The sequence below is a fragment of the Scyliorhinus torazame genome, chromosome 6 (assembly GCF_047496885.1).
Source record: "Scyliorhinus torazame isolate Kashiwa2021f chromosome 6, sScyTor2.1, whole genome shotgun sequence".
In the NCBI taxonomy this organism is placed as follows: domain Eukaryota; kingdom Metazoa; phylum Chordata; class Chondrichthyes; order Carcharhiniformes; family Scyliorhinidae; genus Scyliorhinus; species Scyliorhinus torazame.
In genome coordinates, this window is record NC_092712.1 from 288180292 (window position 1) to 288202118 (window position 21827).

Consider the following 21827-nt stretch of genomic DNA (forward strand, 5'->3'; position numbering starts at 1 on the left):
CATATAACAGCAAATCGGCCGCATATAGCGACACCCGATGTTCCTCCCCACCTCGCACCAGCCCCCTCCAATTCCTCGACTCCCTCAATGCCATGGCCAGGGGCTCAATCGCCAGTGCAAAGAGCAGGGGGGACGGGACACCCCTGCCTCGTCCCCCGGTGTAACCGAAAATACTCTGACCTCCTTCTGTTCGTGGCCACACTCGCCACCGGGGCCTCTACAGCAACTTAACCCACCTGGCAAACCCCTCCCCAAACCCGAACCTTTTCAGCACCTCCCACAGGTACCCCCATTCCACCCTATCAAAGGCCTTCTCCGCATTCATCGCCGCCACTATCTCCGCCTCCCCTTCCACCGCCAGCTGTCTCCCTTTCACGAACCCCGTCTGATTCTCATGAATGACCTGCGGCACACAGTCCTCTATCCTCGTGGCTAAAATCTTCGCCAACAACTTTGCATCTACATTTAGGAGTGAGATCGGCCTGTATGAGCCACATTGTTGGGGATCCTTGTCCCGCTTCAGGATCAAGGAGATCAGCGCCCGAGACATCGTCGGGGGCAAAGCCCCTCCTTCCCTTGCCTCGTTAAAGGTCCTTACCAACAGAGGGCCCAGCAGGTCCGCATACTTCTTATAACATTCGACCGGGAACCTATCTGGCCCCGGTGCCTTCCCCACATGCATGCTTCCTATCCCTTTGACCAACTCCTCCACCCCACCAACGCCCCCAGCCCCGTCACCTGCCCCTTCTCCACCCTCGGGAATCTCAACCGGCCCAGGAAGCGACCCATCCCTCCCTCTTCCAGTGGGGGCTCAGACCGGTACAGTTCCTCGTAGAAGTCCCTGAAGACCCCATTGATACCCACCGCACTTCGCAGCGTGCTCCCTCCCCCATCCTTAACTCCCCCGATCTCCCGAGCTGCCTCTCGCATCCGAAGCTTGTGCGCCAGCATCCGGCTCGCCTTTTCTCCGTATTCATATACCGCCCCCTGCGCCTTCATCCACTGCGCCTCCGCCTTCCTGGTGGTCAACAGATTGAATTCGGCCTAGAGGCTGCGCCGCTCCCTAAGCAATCCATCCTCCGGTACCTCCGCGTATCTCCTGTCTCTCACCATCTCCTCCACCAGCCTCTCCCTCTCTCTCTTCTACCTCCTCTCCTTATGGGCCCGAATGGAGATCAGCACTCCCCTGACCACCATCTTCAGCGCCTCCCAGACCACCCCCACTTGGACCTCCCCATTGTCATTAGCCTCCAGGTACCTCTCTGTGCACCCTCGGACCCGCCCGCTCACCTCCTCGTCCGCCAGCAACCTCACCTCTAAGCGCCACAGCGGGCGCTGGTCCCTCTTCTCCCTCAGCTCAAGGTCTACCCAATGCAGAGCGTGATCGGAAATGGCTATCGCCGAGTACTCAGTATCTTCCACTCTCGGAATCAGCGCCCGACTCATAACAAAAAATCAATCCGGGAATAGGCTTTGTGGACATGGGAGAAGAATGAAAATTCCCTGGCCCCCGGCCTCGCAAACCTCCATGGATCCACCCCTCCCATCTTGTCTATGAACCCCCTCAGCACTTTGGCCGCCGCCGGCCTCCTACCCGTCCTAGACCTGGAGCGATCTATTGCCGGGTCCAGCACCGTGTTGAAATCTCCCCCCATTATCAGGCCCCCCGTCTCCAGGTCAGGAATCCGGCCCAACATACTCCGCATGAACCCCTCATCATCCCGCTTGACCGGCCCGTTCAGTCCCCTTACGTTCCAGGTTATCAGCCGGATCAGGGGGCTACCCGCCTGCCTCCCCCGCCGACTAGCCATATCCCCTCCTAGGCCAGCCACGTGCCCGCGCCCCCCCGCACAGCCCGTTCCCCACAGCAGCAGACCCCCGCCCTGACCTCCTCTACTGACTCCAGCTCCCCCTTGACCATTCCAGCAGCAACCCGGTTCTCACCCCCCCCCCCCCCCCCCCCCCAGCGAGGTCCCCCACTAGCTGCATTGCTCCCCCCATTGTTCTCCCGTAAATCAGCCGACTCCTGCTGACCCCGGCCACTCCCGCCACTCCCTCGACCCCTCCCAGTGTGGAACTTCCCCTCCCCCCATTGCCCACCAGCAGGCTCTCCCCCTCCCCCTTCCACTCCAAGCGCGGGAAAAAACCTGCGCTTCCCTGTTGCGGCCCGCCCCCTTCCACTCTTAGCGCGGAAAAAAGCCCGCGCTTTCCACTTGCCCGGTCCCGCCTCCTCTGGCGCAGCTCCCTTTTCAGGCCCGGTCCCCTTGCCCCCAACTCAGGCCTCACCCCGCCCCCCCCCCCCGTGGGGCCCCATCCCCCCTGCCGGCCATCAACCCCCCAAGCCGTTTACCTGCCCCCCTCCACAAGCCCACCCGGCGGACCCAACTGAAACAGTGCCCAACCAACCCCCGAAATACAAAGAACCAAGAATGAACAAAGAACCCCTCCTCAAAATACATCAAAACAATCCCCAACCATCACGTCACCGCGGCCCCCCCGCCCCTGACCCTCAGTCCGAGTCCAATTTTTCGGCCTGGACAAAGGCCCACGCCTCCTCCAGGGGCACAAAATAATGATGTCGGTCCTTATAGGTGACCCACAGACGCGCTGGCTGCAGCATGCCGAACTTCACCCCCCTCCTGTGCAGCACCGCCTTCACCCGATTGTACCTGGCCCTCTTTCTTCGCCACCTCCACGCTCCAATCTTGGTAGATCCGGACCTCCGCGTTCTCCCACCTGCTGCTGCGCTCCTCCTTGGCCCACTTTAACACACACTCCCGATCAGCAAACCGGTGGAACCGCACCAGCACCGCCCGCGGCGGCTCGCTGGACCTGGCAGCACTCGGTAGGCCCCCTCCAGCTCCAGTGGCCCCGGGAAGGACCCTGCTCCCATCAGCCAATTCAGCATGGTGACCACGTAGGCCCGCACGTCCGACCCCTCCATTCCCTCCGGGAGGCCCAGGATCTGCAGATTCTTCCGCCTCGACCGGTTCTCCATCTCCTCGAACCTCTCCTGCCATTTTTTATGGAGCGCCTCGTGCGCCTCCACCTTCACCGCTAGGCCTAGGATCTCATCTTTGTTCTCAGAGACCTTTTGCCGGACCTCCCGGATCGCCGCCCCTTGGGCCGTCTGGGTCTCCAGCAGCTTATCGATTGACGCCTTCATCGGCTCCAGCAGATCCGCTTTCAGCTCCCTAAAGCAGCACTGAAGAAACTCCTGCTGCTCCTTCGCCCACTGCATCCACGCTGCCTGGTCTCCACCCGCCGCCATCTTGGTCTTCCTCCCTCGCACCTTCTTTTGCTTCACTGCCACTTTTTTGATCGCCCCACTCCTGGTCCAAGCCATACACTATTGGGGGAATGTTGCTGTCTCCTTCCCACACCGGGAAATGTCGAGAAAGCGCTGTTACGGGCACTAATAAAAGCCCAAAAGTCCGTTTCTAGCGGGAGCTGCCGAATGTGTGACTTAGCTCTGCAAAGCCGCAACCGGAAGTCATTTTATAAAATTCTACTGCGAAGCCTTCTGGGTCCGGGGCCTTCCCTGTCTGCATCATCCCCATACCGTCTATCATCTCCACCAGTCCAGTGGGTGCCCCCAGCCTCTCGACCAGGTCCTCCTCCACCTTGGGAAACTCCAACTCATCCAAAGATCGCCGCATTCCCTCTCCCCTCTGTAGCACCATCGATCACACACGAGGCGAGACGTAAAGAACTTCAATCGAGGCTTTATTGAGCAGACTTGTTCAGACACGTTCCCCAGCAGCTCACTCACAGAATGCAGCTGCGGGGATTACCCAGGTTCTTATATCCCTCCTATCTGGGTGGAGCCCAGTAGGTGGAGGATCCAATCGGGATCCAGCATCTGTCCTCCAATAGCTGCTCGGCATTCCTGGTGTACCGTATTACCCCTAATACATACCACCACACCCTCATTGGGGCTCCAATTCATATGACCTCTTGTAGAATTCCTCAAAAACCCCATTCACCCCCACCGGGTCCCAAAACTACCCTTCCCCTCCCATCCTTCGCCTTTCCGATCTCTCGTCGCCTGCTGCTTCCTGAGTTGGTGAACCAGCATCCTACTCGCCTTTCCCCCATACTCTTACACCGCCCCTCTGGCCCCCTCAACTGCCCCACTGCCTTCCCTGTAAAACACCAACCCGAACTTCATCTGGAGCTTCTGCCGCTCCTTTCATAGCCCAGCCTCTGGGGGCTCCGTGTATCTCTTATCCCCTCCTATTCACCTGCAGAATCTCATCCACCAGCCTAGTCATGTCTGCCCACTCCGTCTGATCCCTGTGCGCTCGGATCGCTATAAACTCCCCTCTGAACACTGCCTTAAGCGCCTCCCATAAAGTGGCGGCCGAAACCTCACCCATACCATTCAGCCCCACATACCCTCGAATAGCAGTGCTCACCCGCTCACACACCTCATCTGCTGGCAACCCTATGCCTCATCTCCACTGCGGGCGCTGGGCCCCCCACCCGGTCCACTTGCAAGTCCACCTAATGTGGCACGTGGTCAGAGACCACAACCACCGAATACCCGGATTCGACTACCCCCACTAGCAGAGTCTTCTCCACCGCAAAGTAACCCTGTGCACATGGGAGAAGTTGGAAAATGCATTCACTCTCGGTCTCCCAAACCTCCACGGGTCCACCCCCCCATGCGCATGCGCTCCATGAACCCCTTCAGCTCCTTCGCCACCGACGACACCCCTCTCCGACTGTTGACTCGACCAGTCCAATCTCAGCTCGATAACCGTATTTATGTCCCATCCCATAATCGGCCGGTGCGAGTCGAGGTCCGGGATCCTCCCCAACACAGGCCTCATAAACTCCACATCATCCCAATTTGGGGCATATACGTTCACCAAGACCATTGACATCCCCTCCAATTTCCAGCTCACCATCACAAACCTGCTCCCCAAATCTGCCACTATATTCCCCACCTCAAACACTACCTGCTTATTTCTCAACACTGCCACCCGCAACCCCCCCCCACCCCACCCCCCCCCCCACGCCCCCCCCCACCTCTTAATATCTAATTCTGAATGGAAGACTTGCTCCTTAGCCTAATCTGGTTCCCGATCTTCAAATGATTTTCCTTTAAAAATGCCACATCCACCTTTAAACTCCTCATGTGCGTGAACACGCGTGACCGTTTGACTGGCCTATTCCATGTGACCAGCCTGGTCAGAGGGCATCTGTCCTGCCGATCAATCATAGCCCTTCTTGGCCCAGCCCCCGGCACGCGTCATACAACCCTCCAGGCTTGCCCTCGGATATCCACCGTCCCCAGCTACCTCCTTATTGAGTTTCCCCAGCTCCTCCCCACCCCATGTCAGCAGTTTCCCCCCCTTCCTTAAACAATACAACACTCCCATCCCGCTACATTTCACTAACCACCTGATCACCCCCCATTGCGCTCCCGTGAACTAGCCCTCCAGCTCGCCTGGCAGTCCCCGCCCATGGTGCCAAACCTCCTACCCCCCCACTGATTCCACTGCACCACCCCCCCCCCCCCGCTCGCACACTCCCATAGTGCAAACAACTATAACAACAATAAAAATGGTGCACTCACCCTCCACGGGCCTCCAGCATCCCACCAAAGAACCCCACAAGGAAGTAAAAATGACCCCTAAGAGAAAAGAGGTTCTCCCCTAACCACCACCCAAATAGATACAAAACAAGAAGGCAAAATAAGGCAAAGAGAACCAACATTTCCTCACACCTCCTCCAAAGTTCATTGTCCTCCCTCTCCTGCCAGTTCATTGTCCCACAAAAACTCCATTGCTTCCTCCGGTGTTCCAAAATAATACTCGCGGCCGTCGTGGGTCACCCAGAGGCGGGTCGGGTACAGTAGTATCCGAAACTTCACCCTCTTCTTAAAGAGGGCAGTCCTGACTTGGTTCCGCACCCAGGTCCTGGTATACCCGAAGTTCATAGCCCTCCCAGGTACATCTCTTCGTCCGCCTGGTCCATGGCAAGTTCTTCTCTTTGTCCAAGAACCGATGTAGCTTCACCACCATCGCCCTCGGCGGCTCATTCGCCTGCAGCTTCCTCATAAGCGTCCTATGCGCCCGATCCAGGGGCCATTCAAAGGCCCCCTCCCCAATAGCTGCTCCAGCATTTTGGCTATATAAGAGCCGGCATCTGCCCCCTCAATGCCCTCTGGCATCCCAACTATTCTCAAATTTTGCCTTCAAGAGCGGTTCTCCAAATCCACCAGTTTCTCCTTGAGCCGCTTCTGGGTCTCTCTCAACACCCTAATTTCAGTTGCCAACAAGGTAAGCTGCTGCTAGTGCTGCCCACTACCTCCTCCACCTTCTGGATCACCTGGCTCTGGGGCTCCACCCTGAGCTCTACCCAGTCTATCCCCGCATTCAGCGGGATGACCACCTTCGCCAGGTCCTCCTGAGCCTCCCTCCTCTGCTGATTGAACTTTCCATTCAGAAAGACCAGCAACTGCTCCATCGACCATTGGGCTGGTAGGGCCGACCCCTTGCTCTCCGCCATCTTCTCCTGTGTTGCACGAAGACTTTCTTGCTCTTGCAGCTCCTTACTTCTAAACTCACTTTGTCATAATATGCATCTATGTATACAATGAAGTGCAGACAGGCAGTGATTGACACACAGGATGACCAGTAAGCGCACAGAACAGAGCAGCCAATCACCAGACAGGACACGACCACTATAAAGCCAGAGGGCACAAGTTTTCCCGCTCCCTCGGGACCCAGCCTCTGAGAAAGTCAGAGCTTGTGAGCTAACCAGTGCCTACACCATGTGGTAGCTAGGTTAGTCTGGTCAGGCTAGTGTCAGGTCTCCAGTCAAGTCAGCATAGTGTCAACCTACAGTTGAACATGTATAATAGTTTGGATGTTGACTAAAATCGTGTTGCATTTTATCAAGTGTTGGAGGTCTGTCTCTCACTACACTGCATCAAGTGCAGTTCACCTCGACCCAGCCTACCCAACACATCATGGTACCAGCTGAGTGATGCTGAAAATTTGACGGACCTACCTTGAGTGAATCAGCGCTGACCAGCAACCAGCCATCCGGTGACGTGGAAAACGTCCGCCCTCCTCTGCAGCTCCGCATCGCCGGCAACCTCGGTGCAAATTGGAGGATCGTCAAACAAAAGTTCCAACTCTATCTCGAAGCCACCGACCTTGAGGCCGCATCAGACTCCAGGAAAATCGCATTATTCCTCTCCACAGCCGGGGACCACGCCATCCACATCGACAACTCCCCTACATTCGCTGAAGGCGAAGACAAGTCGAAATTTAAAACAGTCCTACTGAGGTTCGACAGCCACTGCGACATTGAGGTGAATGAGAGCTTTGAACGGTACGTTTTCCAGCAGAGGCTTCAGGGTAAGGATGAACCTTTTCAATCCTATCTGACTCATCTCCACATCCTCGCGCAGTCATGTAACTATGACTCAACGGCTGATTCCATGATCCGGGATCAGATCGTTTTCGGGGTCTACTCCGATTCCCTTCGCCAGCAGCTCCTGAAAGTCAAGCAGCTCACCCTCACCATCGCCATCGAAATGTGCATTCTCCACGAACATGCTAACAATCGGTACTCCCACATCAGGGCGGCAAAACGGCAAAGCTAACCTCCCATGAGGCGGAACGGGTGCAGGCCATCGCACAAATGCAGGGCCTAAGTATCGACGAGAGTGGCTATTCCGTGCGCTTTTCCAGGGCACCTGCGCATGCGCGCCATGACCGAGGGGACAGCGAGACCGATGACCACACTGCGCAGGTGCATACATCATTCGACCACACTGTGCATGCGCGATGGCGCATGGAACGCACTGACGTTGGCGTCATGACGTGTCCGAATTGTGGCTCCGCCCATTTAAAGCGGCGATGTCCGGCAAAATCACGACGGTGTCTACAGTGTGGCAAGCTTGGCCACTACGCAGCCCTTTGCAGATCTGCTCCACTGCCCTACATCCAGCGATCCCAGCCGCGGCGCAGAAGCGTCCGTTCAATATAGCAGGCCATGCCAGACTCCGACCCCGACAGCCCAACAGATCCTGATGCTGCGTGCCTCAAATCTCCATACTGGGTGGGCATCATTACGAAGCATGCGCTGCCTTTCTCCAAGACAGCGACACACCTCCCGATCCTCAGCGTGTATCCCGATGACGAGTGGTGTGCTGTCCTCACAGTCAACAAGGTTCGCATCCGGTTCAAGCTGGACACCGGCGCATCGGCGAACCTCATCTCCAAATCCGATCTCGACACCATCCGCGTCAAACCAAGCATTCTTCCAGCGACCTGCCAACTCCTTGACTACAATGGCAATGCCATAGCTGCCAGTGGCTCATGCCAACTCGGAGTTTCCAATAAGTCATTCAAAGCGACACTGCGATTTGAGGTCGTGGGACCTGACAGAGCATCCCTGCTCGGTGCTCGGGCCTGCAAACTCCTGAACTTGGTCCAGCGAGTCGACACCATGTCATCCTCACAGGCGACGGCCTCACCTGATGAGAACTTCCAGGCTGAAATTGATGACATCATCACGCAGTACCACAGCGTGTTCGACGGAATGGGCACACTCCCATACCGATACAAAATCCTGCTCAAACCGAATGCCACCACTGTGATCCACGCACCACGTCGGGTGCCGGCACCCCTCAAGACCGCCTCAAGCAGCAGTTACAGGACCTCCAGGACCAGGGCATCATATCAATGGACTGGGTCAGCTCCATGGTCTGCGTCAAGAAGCCGTCAGGGAAGCTTTGAATCTGCATCGACTCCAAGGATTTAAACCGCGACATCATGAGGAACATTACCCGATACCAAAACGAGAGGCGTTGACCAGCGAGATGGCTCATGCCAAACTCTTTACGAAGCTGGACGCCTCCAAGGGGTTCTGGCAAATACAGCTGGATGCATCCAGTCGCAAGCTGTGCACATTCAATACTCCGTTCGGTCGCTACTGCTACAACCGGATGCCTTTTGGCATCATCTCTGTCTCAGAGGTATTTCACCGCATCATGGAACAGATGATGGAGGGTATCGAGGGGGTGCACATGTATGTTGACGATGTCATAATCTGGTCCACAACTCCTCAAGAACACATCGATCGCCTCAAGCAAGTATTCCACAGAATCCATGAGCATGGCCTCCGACTCAACAGAGCCAAGTGCTTGTTCGGTCAATCAGAAATCAAATTCCTTGGTGACCACATCTCGCAGCAAGGCATGCGGCCAGATGCTGACAAGGTCTCGCCGACCAACGCCATGAAGACCCCAAAGGACAAGAAGACTGTCCTCCGCTTTCTAGGGATGGTCAACTTCCTCGGGAAGTTCATTCCCAACATGGCGGCACACAGCACTAGCCCTCCGCCATCTCGTCAAAAAGTTGACAGAATTCCAGGGCTGCCCGCTCATGAGAACGAATGACGTGAGCTCAGGGCAAAACCCACCACAGCCCCGGTTCTGGTGTTCTTCGACCCTACCAAAGAGACCAAAATATCCACTGACGCGAGCCAGGATGGTATTGGGGCGGTGCTCCTCCAACAGGATGACTCCTCCGCATGGGCCCCAGTTGCGTATGCCTCCAGAGCCATGACGCCCACTGAGCAACGGTACGCTCAGACAGAGAATGAATGCCTGGGCCTCCTAATGGGACTCAACAAATTTCACGACTATGTGTATGGCCTCCCAAAATTCATGGTTGAGACGGACCACAGGCCACTAGTCCACATAATCCAGAAGGATTTGAATGACATGGCGCCTCGGTTACAATGAATCCTTCTCAAGCTACGCCGCTATGACTTTGAACTTGTCTACACGCCAGGCAAAGAACTCATTGTTGCAGATGCCCTTTCCAGGTCTATCACCACACCGTGTGAACAAACTGACTTTGTCTGCCAAATCGATGCGCACGTACAATTGTGTGCCTCCAACCTTCCGGCCACTCATGAGGGGGTCATCCAAATTCGTGAAGAAACGGTCAAGGATCCTCTGCTACAACGTGTGATGCAGCACCTCATGAATGGCTGGCAGAAGGGACAGTGTCCCCAGTTTTACAACGTCAATGACGACCTGACGGTGGTGGACGGCATCCTCATGAAGCTCGATAGGATTGTGATTCCGCAGAGCATGCGAGCTTTGGTGCTCGGCCAACTCCATGAGGGTTACCTGGGGGTCGAGAAATGTCAACGCAGAGCTCGAGAGGCAGTCTATTGGCCGGGCATCAGCCAGGACATTGCCGACACAGTCCTCAACTGCCCCACATGTCAGAGATTTCAGCCAGCTCAACCCAAAGAAACTCTACAGCAACATGAGATAGTGACCTCCCCATGGTCCAAAGTCAGTGTTGACCTTTTCCACGCCAAGGGGCGTGACTATGCCCTCCTGGTCGACTACTTCTCCAATTACCCTGAAGTGATGAAACTGTTCGACCTCACGTCGAAGGCGGCGATTAAAGCATGCAAAGAAACGTTTGCCAGGCATGGGATACCGCTCACGGTGATGAGTGACAACGGTCCCTGTTTTCACAGCCAGGAATGGTCTGATTTTGCCCGCCTATACAACTTTCGTCACGTAACCTCCAGCCCCCACTACCCGCAGTCAAACGGGAAGGCCGAAAAAGGGGTCCATATCGTCAAGAGATTACTATGCAAGGCTGCAGACTCAGACTCCGACTTCAACCTGGCGCTGCTGGCATACAGAGCATCCCCGCTGTCCACTGGGTTGTCTCCCACGTAGATGCTCATGAACCACACTCTGCGAACCACGGTTCCAGCCATCCATGTTCCAGACCTTGACCACCTCACGGTCATACAAAAGATGCAGAAGTCTCGGGCCCAACAGAAATCAGCATACGACGCTCATGCCACGGATCTCCCCGAGCTGGTCCCAACTGATCGTGTTCGTGTGCAGTTGCCTGACGGCGTCTGGTCCGCCACAGCTGTGGTGGTCAAGCAAGTGGCCCCGAGATCGTTCCTCGTCCGCATGGCTGATGGCTCCTTCCTACGACGCAACAGACGGGCGCTGCGCAGAGTTCCACGCCCGCCACCCAACCATGATGTCCCGCCTCACACAATGCTTCCTCCGGACGTGCCCTACCACGTGGCCACCGATCCCCCAGCAATCCTGCCGACCTCTGCACCACTGCATTGGCGGCAGTCCCACCTATCCATGTGCAGGCGGCCCCTGATCCACCCTTGAGGCGGTCAACCAGAATTCGTCGCCCGCCACAGAGACTAAATTATAGACTGAACTTTTGCATTACTGTGTTACCTAATCGTTTTGACCTCTGTAAATATCGTTGTTACCGTTTCATCTGCCCTATATCTGCACTAGCGACATCCTCCTGTGTACATAAGGTCATTTTAGCACATTCTGTATATAGTCACGCACATATACACATCCACACGCACATGCACCTTAATATTTATTATCTCAACACACACAATATGGAAGAAAAAAAAAAGGGGGGGGAGATAACATAATATGGAGTGCAGACAGGCAGTGATTGACACACAGGATGACCGGTAAGCACACAGAACAGAGCAGCCAATCACCAGACAGGACACGACCACTATAAAGCCAGAGGGCACCAGTTTTGCCGCTCTCTCGGGACCCAGCCTCTGAGACTGTCAGAGCTTGTGAGCTAGCCAGTGCCTACACCATGTGGTAGTTAGGTTAGTCTGGTCAGGCTAGTGTCAGGTCTCCAGTCAAGTCAGCATAGTGTCGACCCACAGTTGAACATGTATAATAGTTTGGATGTTGAATAAAATCATGTTGCATTTTATCAAGTGTTGGAGGTCTGTCTCTCACTACACTGCATCAAATGCAGTTCACCTCGACCCAGCCTACCCAACACATCACACGTCTGGGCCACAAATCCAACCACCGACCTCACCAGTGGTGTAGAACTTTCCATCAGCACCGCTGCACCCTTTCCCTCCAAAATATCCGCCCGGCAACCGGGGAAAAGGACAGAAAAAATACCTCGAGCGGGAGTTGCCAAATGTGCGACCACTCACTCCATGGCCACCACCGTAAATTTGCATTCCTGGTCAATATTATAAGCACTGTATTCATAATTATATGAGAAAAATGTACAGCCTTCCCAGACCTGGTATATTGTGGCAATTATAAACTATTTTGGCTTGCTTCAGTGGTAAAGTTCAAACATTGCTGTAATATTTCTCTAAGGACAGGTGTTCGTGAACTTCTGTTTACAGTACTATTTCACCATTTCAAGTTATATTTGTACAGATGGAATCTGCTGATTGTCTGATTATTTTTAAAAACTCTGTTACTGAAAACGCAATAAGGCTGAGGGGAGGGCACTGGATTATGATGATAGAGACTGGAGGGGTGGTGGGGGGTGGGGGGGGTGGTGAGAGAACCCCGGACAGAATAGTGACACGGAACGTGAGGCTAAGTGTAGGTGGTGACCAAGGCCCTGGACAGGATTGCCGCCTCACAGGTGACCATGTGCGAGAGCCACCTGGAAATCTGGCAGCACGGTAGCATAGTGGTTAGCACAGTTGCTTCACTGCTCCAGGGTCCCAGGTTCGATTCCTGGCTTGGGTCACTGCCTGTGTGGTGTCTGCACGTTCTCCCCGTGTGTGCGTGGGTTTCCTCCGGGTGCTCCGGTTTCCTCCCACAGCCCAAAAGATGTGCAGGTTAGGTGGATTGGCCATTCTAAATTGCTTAGTTTCCAAAAAAGGTTAGGTGGGGTTATGGGGATAAGGTGGAGGCGTGGGACTTAAGTAGGGTGCTCTTTGCAAGAGCTGGTGCAGGCTGGATGGGCTGCATGGCTTCCTACTGCACTGTAAAATCTGTAAATCGCTGCGGTGTTCCTGAGCGTGGCCCAGTTACAGCAGGCCATGGCTGAGAACGTTGGTGGTATTGCCTAGTCACTGGCGAACATGGCGCAGACACAGAGGGAGGTGACCCAGTCATAGAGGGAGATGGCACAGTCAATGGCTGATGTGACACAGACCCAGAAGATGGTGGCACAGTCAATGGGTGATGGTCCACTCCCTGTGCTCCATGGCAACGGCCATGCACACCCTGGTTGAGACCAGAGTGGGCCTCCAGGAATGGCAGCGCCAGGGGTCCTTCAGGGGATTGCTCCACTCGCACCCCTATCCCATGGTGTAGCCCGTTGGCCTCCGGGCATCCTGAGGGAGGAGGAGGTGAAGAGGCCCATGCTGGTGACGCCAGCAGGGGAACTGGCGGAACACCGCAGCACCTTGGACCCGTCCCCCCGCATCTCCTGTCCTTGGTGCATCTGGTGGGCAGCGAGCAGAACAAGGCAGCTCAACGCCACCTGGGACACCCGAGCAGCAACCGGGTCCATCCAGGCCTTGTCGCCGCAGAAGACAGCCACCAACAGGGCGGAATCACAGCAGGCCACCTCCACTCCCAATGGGGAGTCTGGGGATCCACCAAGATGTAGCCTTGGGGCCCGTAAGGCCAGAAAGTCAGTGACCAGTTAAGTTGGCATGGGTGCAGGGCACAGTTTAGCTATAGGGGCTAGGGCACAAATCTATGTATATGTTGTCACATTAAACATCCGTTCACACCTTTACAACCTGCCTCGGTGTTCTGCCAGATGGATGTGAGAGGCGGGTTGCTCTGGGCTGGCCAGAGAGGGAAAGCGGGGAGTTGGGGGTGGGGAGGGAATGGCCGGATGTTGTGGGTGGTCTTGCTCCCCACCCTCCCCCCTCCCAACTGTCCCCACCACCATCACCCCAGGGATTCGATGGGACCGTGTGATGGACTGGCCAGCTTGCAGCAGGGATCTCCCAGTTGGACGGTGGAAAGTGCTAGCATGGGCAGGAGTCATAGGATGTGGAGCACCAGAGCTCATCGCAGAGCGGGTTGTCATCATCCTCCATCCCATGGACCAGACCCGGTGTTACTGCCAACGCAGAGCCCCCATCCTGTAGAGCGGAAGGGATGTATCATAGAACATAGAACATAGAAAATACAGCACAGAACAGGCCCTTCGGCCTACGATGTTGTGCCGAACCTTTGTCCTAGATTAATCATAGATTATCATTGAATTTACAGTGCAGAAGGAGGCCATTCGGCCCTTTGAGTCTGCACCGGCTCTTGGAAAGAGCACCCTACCCAAACTCAACACCTCCACCCAACACCAAGGGCAATTTGGACATTAAGGGCAATTTATCATTGGCCAATTCACCTAACCCGCACATCTTTGGACTGTGGGAGGAAACCGGAGCACCCGGAGGAAACCCACGCAGACACGGGGAGGACGTGCAGACTCCGCACAGACAGTGACCCAAGCCGGAATCGAACCTGGGACCCTGGAGCTGTGAAGCAATTGTGCTATCCACAATGCTACCGTGCTGCCCTCAAGAACAAATAAATCTACACTATATCATTTTACCGTAATCCATGTACCTATCCAATAGCTGCTTGAAGGTCCCTAATGTTTCCGATTCAACTACTTCCACAGGCAGTGCATTCCATGCCCCCACTACTCTCTGGGTAAAGAACCTACCTCTGATATCCCTCCTATATCTTCCACCTTAAATTTATGTCCCCTTGTAATGGTTTGTTCCACCCGGGGAAAAAGTCTCTGACTGTCTACTCTATCTATTCCCCTGATCATCTTATAAACCTCTATCAAGTCGCCCCTCATCCTTCTCCGTTCTAATGAGAAAAGGCCTAGCACCCTCAACCTTTCCTCGTAAGACCTACTCTCCATTCCAGGCAACATCCTGGTAAATCTTCTTTGCACCTTTTCCAAAGCTTCCACATCCTTCCTAAAATGAGGCGGCCAGAACTGTACACAGTACTCCAAATGTGGCCTTACCAAAGTTTTGTAAAGCTGCATCATCACCTCACGGCTCTTAAATTCAATCCCTCTGTTAATGAACCCGAGCACACCATAGGCCTTCTTCACAGCTCTATCCACTTGAGTGGCAACTTTCAAAGATGTATGAACATAGACCCCAAGATCTCTCTGCTCCTCCACATTGCCAAGAACTCTACCGTTAACCCTGTATTCCGCATTCATATTTGTCCTTCCAAAATGGACAACCTCACACTTTTCAGGGTTAAACTCCATCTGCCACTTCTCAGCCCAGCTCTGCATCCTATCTATGTCTCTTTGCAGCCGACAACAGCCCTCCTTACTATCCACAACTCCACCAATCATGGAGGGGGTTGCAAGCTGGAGGGGTGGCCGGGAGGGGGTCGTGTCCATGACCCTGGCAAGTTTTCCCTCCCCACCTAATCAGTGAACCTGGAGGCGATCAGAGCGTCCCGTACGCGTTGGCCCAGGGGCACACGTTGTGCAGCCTCCCATGCCCGCCTGGGTCATCCGCGCCCTCCACACCATCCACCTCATCAGAGGAGCCTCCTCCTCCAGCACATCGCCCTCTGCTGTGCGATATTGTGGAGGACGCAGCAGGCCACCGCGACCCACGATGTGGGCGACCCTCTAAGCATCATACTGGAGTACCCTCCAGAGCGGTCCAAGCACATGAACCGCATCTTCAGGAGGCCGAAGCACTGCTCGCTCACGTTCCTGGTCGCTGTATGGGCGTCATTGTTGCGGGTCTTTGCGTCAGTAGGTGGCCTCCGGATATGCGTCATCAGCCATGACTGCAGCGGATAACTCCTGTTGCCCAGGAACCAACCACTCAGCCAGCATTGGGGGGGCCTTGAACATGTCAGGAATCGTCGAGTGTTCCAGGATGAAGGCGTCGTGCACACTGCCCGGGTATCGGGCATTGTGCGAGCTGATGGTCACATATCAGCTGCACGTTCATCGGGTGGTACCCCTTTCAGTTTGTGTAGAATGCCCTGTCATCTGCAGGAGCTCGTAAGGGGACATTGCATCCCATCCACCACCCCTAGTCCCGGGCATGTCGACTGGGCATATGAGGCATCTGTGATGGTGCGGATGCACCTGTGCACCGTGATCTGTGAGATCCCGGAAAGGTTCTGGAAGGACCCCATCACATAAACGTTTCAGGGGACGGTCACCTTGTCAGCCAATGGGAGCGGGTGTCCTCCTCCATAACCCCGCCATGCCAGTTGCGCCATCATCTGGCAGATATGTCGCACTACCTTCCTGCTCAGCTGGCATGTCCGGTCCGGCAGGTCCTCGAATGACAGGCGGTGCCGATACACACGAGGGTTCTTGCGGCGCCTCCTTTGCACCTATGCGGCCTGCTGGGTGGCCGGCTCCCCATCCTGGGCGGCTGCCTCCTGTTCTTCTGGGGCAGGCTCTGCTGCTGCAGCTTTCTCCTCTTCCTCGAGCAACTCCAGCTCGTACAGCCACAGGGCATCCCCTAGGGCTGCGGTGACTAGCAGGAAGGCTACCATTGCTGGTTGAATTCCAATATCCATTGTCTGCAGAGGGTGAAAGACTGACGGGTTGGCATGGTGCGTACCCCATGCCCAACCAGGTCCACCAGGCTACATAGTGGCCCTGATTGGCACTGCAGGCTCTGCCCTCGCATTTTACCCAACCTCCAGCTCCGCACCCCTGCCCCCATTGTTGCCCAGCACTGTGGGGGCCTCTGGCCCTGGCGCCCGTCCCTGCTGCCAGTGGCTGGCGCTCCAATTGCCAGAGATACGCTCTGTGGACTCCGCCTGCTGCCACTGTAGGGGCTACATTGGGCATTGCCCTTGAGTGGGCTGATGTCCCGCCGGCGGGTGGGGGGCAGTATGGTGAAGGGTAGAGTGCGGGTTGGGGGTGTGGGGCACCCATACAGCCGGTGTCACTCTGCAGTACTAGGGACCAAGGTGGGTGGTCAGTGGGATGCGCAGCAAGATGGCTGTCTTGCAGGCCGCAGCAATTGCGGTCCGTGTCTGGGCACCGCCCAAGTCCATGGGGGGGGGGGGATCACCCCAGCCCCACGGCGCATTCCCCTTTCCCCCCCCAGCCCCGAAACGTGTCCAGCCTGGCAGTCCATAGTCACTCCTCCATGTGTCCTACTCCCTCTCTCTCCCTCAGCAGCCACAAAGGCCGGTTTCACGATTTTTGAAAGGACAAGTGAACATCGGGAACTCGGCCCATCGGAGGAGGAGAAAGGCAGAGGCCATGGACAATACCGTGTCGGGCCGGTTAATGATATGCAAACGGTGTTTACTGTATGTGCGTTCCGGACCACATTGGCGGCGCAGTCGAGGTGACGGAGAATCGCGATTTGGTGTCAAATCGGCACCCGCCGTGATTTCGGCATCGGAACCGATTCTCCGCCCAATCGCGTTTCCCAATTTCGGCGTTAGCCAATGGAGAATCCTGCCCATTGTTTTTCTGTTGACAAAACACGATCCACGTAACCAGTTCCTTTTTGCCTTTACTGTTGTTGCGCTTTTCTTGCTGCCAACATTGTAAACCTTGCATAACTAGTAAGGGTAAATACTATCTTGCATCCCTTCAGTCTGTTTACCAAGAATAAGGGAAGGATTAGCAGCAGGAGATAAATCAGAAACAACTTTTTAATTATTTTTACATGTTACATGTCCTGCCTCTTTCCCCGTCAACTAAAATATTAACCAGAAGATACAAGCAGGACTGCCCCATCTGGTACATCGTCTAACACAAATGATGTTACTCTGGGTAAATTGTCCGTAATTCCTTAAACCTTCAAAGATCTTGGACTGCCCACGATCCTAGATTACCAAAGAACTTCTCTTGGGATTGGAATATAGTTTTTTTTTAAATTGGGGCAGCGATTGCAATTCCCTCTGATTTTAAACATAATTGAATTTAGGATTATTTGTTCAATAGTAACAGTGTAATGCTATAATTGTGGATAAGGCACAAATTCATACTAACAGGAGAGGAGTACTGACAGGACCCAGAGACAGAATGTGGCCTGGATTAGGATGAACTATGTGAAGTGATCATGTTCCACCTTCATTGCTAGTGTAAAGGTGAAGCTAGAGAGCTAGTACCTGACACTACGGAAGTTTTTTGGAAGTTTTTGGAAAGATCCTTTTTTTGGGTTGGGTAGAGTGTAAAATTCCTGTAAGTGCTGAGATATTTTAAAGTATAGTAAATAAAACTATTGTGGATTTAAAGCTCATGCAATCTCTGCAGTGCTCTGAGACAAATCAGAAGTAAGCAAACTTGCAAATATATAATCAGGATTCATTGCTTGGAAAGCAATATAGACCAAAGTTTGGTTAAATGCGCTGCACGTTATGGTGATGTGTTATTATTTTGAACATGGGAACAGGAGTAATCTGTTTAGCTCCTCAAGCTTTTTTCGATTACTCAAATATAGACATTTATGCTGATGGCAAAACTTTTTATGTTAAATTGTGCTATTTAGACATCAAATTGCAAAGTACACGAAGAGTTCAGGAACCTGCAGATTTTGTTGTCAGATACTACATTGAAAAAAATATTTGTCCAATCAATTGCTGTGCAAACATGTCGGGGACGATTTTGAGACCTCGCTCTTCATCTGTGAGGAAGTGGGTATGGGCTCAAAATCTGGAGAGAAGATTCTCTCCGGCATGATTGGCTTTGGAATTTTACACCCCCCAACCCCCGCGACCCCCCCCCACCCAGCACTTGCCAGTGGAGTAGTACGAATCTCACGGCGTGAGTCTGGGAACCTCATTTTAACACATCAGCATGTCATTAGTGAAAACTCTCACCAGACCTTCGCCCTCCCCTCACGGAATCTTGACCCGGTCATGCGCCATCATTTACATCAAGTCTACCCTGGCATGAGGCACTTGAGGGTCTCCCTTCAGAGGCACAGAGGTAAGCAGAGCCCCAGGGAACCAGGCACAGATTAGCACTGTCAGGTGCAGCCTGGCAGTGGCAACCAGGCAGTGCCTACCTTGCAGTACCAACCTGTGCCATGGGGCAGTGCCAGGGGACCTGAGTGGGCACCCCATGGGGGGGGGGCGGTGTGCGTATATGTAGGTGGATGGGAGGTTAGGGTTAGAGCGGACATGGGGGAGGGGGAGGCTGCCGCCGATGGCTGCCATGGGGCGATGGGTGGGAATCTTATGGGATGTTATGAGTTAAAACATTATTCTGATAAGCAGGAAATTGGAGGTGATGTATGCATGGATGGCGAGGTCTTTGTAGTTGAAGAGATCAGAGAACATACGGCTTTGTAAATGAACAAAACTGTTTCTCAATTATCAATTAATTCAAACGCTAAAGGGTTTCTATGATGTTAGGTTACAATTGGATATTATAGCTAAATACAGACAACTGTGATTAAATATTGTTAATTACTGTTGACTCAGGAGCTGCTCGATATGGAACTGTCCTCTGTGCTTGCTGTCAAGATGCCCCTCTCTTTGTTTCTATGCTGTCCAGGAGAATACATTCTGTCTTCCAGTGGATGTCTTCCAGTGACCTACTCCTGTCGCCACGCCACCTGTGGCCAGATGCTAGAATGCATCCCATGTGGCCTCTCTTCCAGTGACCTACTCCTGTTGCCACACCATCTGTGGTCGGATACTAGAATACTAATCTATACATACAGGAACTAATGTTTGTATGTGGCTTCGATATTATATTATATCCATAGATGATAGTTCATCACACCCTCCTCTTTTTCAAAATGATTGTTAAATCATTGATATGCACATATGAGCTATTTACAGATACATGAATTTTAAATGGGTCAGATTGAATGCATGCAAATTTTAAACGTCCTTCATTTTAAAAAGTCTGTATCAGTCTCTTGGCTGATTCTGCTGTTTCACCACCTTCGATGTGCAGGGTGTTCTTTGTCATGAGCTAGTGGTGTTTAAATGTCTTCCCGGCTTTTGCTGCCAGCGCAACTTCCCGATTAGGTTTTGAAGGAAGTGGCTCCGTTTTATTTGGCTTCAGGGATTTCCTTGCTATACCAGGGCTCACCATTATGCTGTTCAGTATCAGCTGGTGTCCATGTGCTGCAAGGGATATCGGCTGGTGTCCATGTGCTGCAAGGGCTATCAGCTGGTGTCCATGTGCTGCAAGGGATATCGGCTGGTGTCCATGTGCTGCAAGGGATATCGACTGGTGTCCATGTGCTGCAAGGGCTATCAGCTGGTGTCCATGTGCTGCAAGGGATATCGGCTGGTGTCCATGTGCTGCAAGAGATATCGGCTGGTGTCCATGTGCTGCAAGGGATATCGGCTGGTGTCCATGTGCTGCAAGGGCTATCAGCTGGTGTCCATGTGCTGCAAGGGATATCAGATGGTGTCCATGAGCTGTAAGGGATATTGGCTGGTGTCTATGTGCTGCAAGGGATATTGGCTGGTGTCTATGTGCTGCAAGGGATATCGGCTGGTGTCCATGAGCTGTAAGGGATATCGGCTGGTGTCCATGTGCTGCAAGGGATATCGGCTGGTGTCCATGTGCTACAAGGGATATCAGCTGGTGTCCATGTGCTGCAAGGGATATTGGCTGGTGTCCATGTGCTGCAAGGGATATCAGCTGGTGTCCATGTGCTGCAAGGGATATTGGCTGGTGTCCATGTGCTGCAAGGGATATCGGCCCGTGTCCATGTGCTGGAAGAGCTATCGGCTCATGTCCAGATGCTGCAAGGGCTATCGGCTGGTGTCTATGTGCTGCAAGGGATATTGGCTGGTGTCCATGTGATGCAAGGGATATCGGCCCGTGTCCATGTGCTGCAAGGGATATCGGCCGGTGTCCATGTGCTGCAAGGGATATCGGCCCGTGTCCATGTGCTGCAAGGGATATCGGCTGGTGTCCATTTGCTGCAAGGGATATCGGCTGGTGTCCATGTGCTGCAAGAGATATCGGCTGGTGTCCCTGTGCTGCAAGGGATATCGGCTGCTGTCCATGTGCTGCAAGGGATATCGGCTGGTGTCCCTGTGCTGCAAGGGCTATCGGCTCATGTCCATATGCTGAAAGGGCTGTCGGCTTGTGTCCATGTGCTGTAAGGGCTATCGGCTGGAATCTATGTGCTTCAAGGGATATCGGCTGGTGTCCATGTGCTTCAAGGGATATCAGCTGGTGTCCATGTGCTGCAAGGGATATTGGCTGGTGTACATGTGCTGCAAGGGATATCGGCCCGTGTCCATGTGCTGCAAGAGCTATCGGCTCATGTCCATATGCTGCAAGGGCTATCGGTTGGTGTCCATGTGATGCAAGGGATATCGGCCCGTGTCCATGTGCTGCAAGGAATGTCGGCTGGTGTCCATGTGCTGCAAGGGATATCGGCTGGTGTCCATGTGCTGCATGGGATATCGGCTGGTGTCCATTTGCTGCAAGGGATATCGGCTGGTGTCCATGTGCTGCAAGGGATATCGGCCGGTGTCCATGTGCTGCATGGGATATCGGCTGGTGTCCATTTGCTGCAAGGGATATCGGCTGGTGTCCATGTGCTGCAAGGGATATCGGCTGGTGTCGCTGTGCTGCAAGGGATATCGGCTGGTGTCCATGTGCTGCAAGTGATATCGGCTGGTGTCCCTGTGCTGCAAGGGCTATCGGCTCATGTCCATATGCTGCAAGGGCTGTCGGCCTGTATCCATGAGCTGCAAGGGATATCGACTGGTGTCCATGTGCTGCAAGGGATATCGGCTCGTGTCCATGTGCTGCAAGGGATATCGGCTGGTGTCCATGTGCTGCAAGGGATATCGGCTGGTGTCTATGTGCTGCAAGGGATATCGGCTCGTGTCCATGTGCTGCAAGGGATATCGGCTGGTGTCCATGTGCTGCAAGGGATATCGGCTGGTGTTCATGTGCTGCAAGGGATGTCGGCTGGTGTCCATGTGCTGCAAGGGATGTCGGCTCGTGTCCATATGCTGCAAGGGATATCAGCTCGTGTTCATGTGCTGCAAGGGATATCGGCTCGTGTCCATGTGCTGC

General features: G+C 54.1%; 2 protein-coding genes across 2 annotated transcripts in view; one reads left to right on the forward strand and one right to left on the reverse strand.

Annotated features, from left to right (window-relative positions):
• The window catches only part of LOC140425485 (uncharacterized), a 36244-nt gene extending 16949 nt beyond the window's left edge, over positions 1-19295 (reverse strand). Inside the window, exon 1 of the mRNA XM_072509803.1 lies at positions 19239-19295. The gene's annotated coding sequence lies outside the window, so the exon portion shown is untranslated. The remainder of the gene's footprint in view (positions 1-19238) is intronic.
• The window catches only part of LOC140425875 (collagen alpha-4(VI) chain-like), a 285411-nt gene that overhangs the window by 81116 nt on the left and 182468 nt on the right, over positions 1-21827 (forward strand). The gene's annotated exons all lie outside the window — the stretch shown is intronic.